We start from the raw sequence: 2085 nt of genomic DNA, 5'->3' as shown, positions 1-2085 counted from the left end.
TCAATGTATTAGGACAGCATTTCTCTGGGAATCGTGTTAAAATGCTAGTTCTCTTCCAGTAAGCCTGGGGTAGAACTTGAGATTCTGCCTTTCTAACATATTCACAGGTTATGTTGATGGTGCTACTCCCTGGAACACACATTCAGTAGCATAGTATATTCCAATGAAATGTGCTTTGTTAAAAGGTTTTTTAAATAACCTCTTTCCCACAACCCTAAGTAGTAGCAATCCACAGAATTGTGGTGAGTGTTGTGCTGGACCCGTGTTAACCTAATAGCGATGGCACTGTGTTTGGGAGACAGAAGAAGAGACCCAGAGCCAGCAAACAAGACATGGGGTTTCACGGGAGGCTTACATGCAGGGGACAGAGTCCAGTGGCGGGAGGCTAGACAGGATATCTGCATGACCCATTGATGGCGGGCTGGGCAGAAGAACTGCAACTGCTTGCAAAACAAATGCAGTTTATATACCATTTTCACCTAGCACCCTCCCCCTAACAACTTCCACCTGGCAACATCCATTTAACCCAAAATGAAGGCCCTCAATGTACTGGCGAGTTCCATGAGAGGAGCTGGGGACTCAGATGTTTCTCATAGACAAGGAATGGCTCTCCAGGCTGGCCAGTCCCAGATAGCTTGGAACTTCCACCTGCATTCAGGTGTGTCTGCCATAGAGGGCATTCTCACAGTATGCTTCAGTTATTGCATCGGGTATGTTTACCATTAGCGAGGTAGTATACCCTTTTTCCAGGAATGCTCACAGGACATACCTAAATTGTGCGTACTACATACCTAAATTGAACATACTACAGATGCTTCATATACTTAGATGCCTCTTTGATTAATTCATCGGGCTGAGTCTAGCACCATTTCCTATAAAGACATTAAGAACCTGAAAGCAATCTTGACTGGCCCATAGGTCAAGCCTGGGTACCACCAAAATAATCTGAAAGTCAGTTCAACCCTTAAAATTGAGTCCAACCTCACCCTGTCTAAATAGGCAGCCAAATGTGATGACTTTCAAGCTTACCTGCCACAGAATAACCTACCACAGCTCCTGTGCCTACCCCAAAGAGGAAGTACTACATACAGAAATAAACTGTTAGAGTAGGACCTGGAATACTATGTGACTGAATGCAGGCTTTCTTAACTTTGGTGCTATAGGCATTTGAGGCCAGATAATTTCTTTGGTGGAGGAGGATAGGGAAAGGGCTTCCTGTGCAGTGTAGGATATTTAGTAGCATCTCTGACCTCTACTCAATAGCAGATGCCAGTGGCAGTTGCTCCCTCCACCTCAAGTTATAACAACTAAAAATGTCTCCAGATACTGCCACATATCTCCTGCACAATAAAATTGCCCCTATTTGAGAACCACTTACTTAATGCTTAAAAGTCCACTTGTGGATCAAGTGAAGTTACAGCAATTGTACATACCGTATGTATATATTAAATAATGGCTTCTCTTTCCTATAAAAAATTGTTATCAAGTCCATAGCCTTGTCACAGCATAGCAATCATCATTTGAGTGTTTAACAAATATTTTTGATGCCTAACTCACAAAAGTTAGGCATTTTTTTGGTAATGCCTAATTTTACTTCTTGTGCTAGATACTTCTTGTGTCAAGTACATATTAGATTATTTTCCTACCCAGGTGCTATATATGTATTGTGGCATACATCTATTCGCTTAAATCTGCTTTTTTTTTTTATTGTTTTGAGATGGAGTCTCGTTCGGTCACCCAGGCTGGAGTGTAGTGGCGTAATCTCGGCTCACTGCAACCTTTGCCTCCCAGGTTCAAGCGATTCTCCTGCCTCAGCCTCCTGAGTAGCTGGGATTACAGGCATGTGCCACCATGCCTGGCTAGTTTTTGTATTTTAGTAGAGACGGGGTCTCACCATGTTGGCCAGGCTGGTCTCAAACTCCTGACCTCAGGTGATCCACCCATCTTGGCCTCCCAAAGTGCTGGGATTGCGACAGGCATGAGCCACCATGCCCAGCCTTAAATCTGCTTTTATTTTATTTATTTATTTATTTATTTATTTATGTATTTATTTATTTATTTATTTATTTATTATTTTTTTTTTTT

Source organism: Rhinopithecus bieti, unplaced genomic scaffold (assembly GCF_001698545.2).
Source record: "Rhinopithecus bieti isolate Rb0 unplaced genomic scaffold, ASM169854v2 scaffold_37314, whole genome shotgun sequence".
NCBI lineage: Eukaryota > Metazoa > Chordata > Mammalia > Primates > Cercopithecidae > Rhinopithecus > Rhinopithecus bieti.
This window is presented reverse-complemented; position numbering follows the sequence as displayed.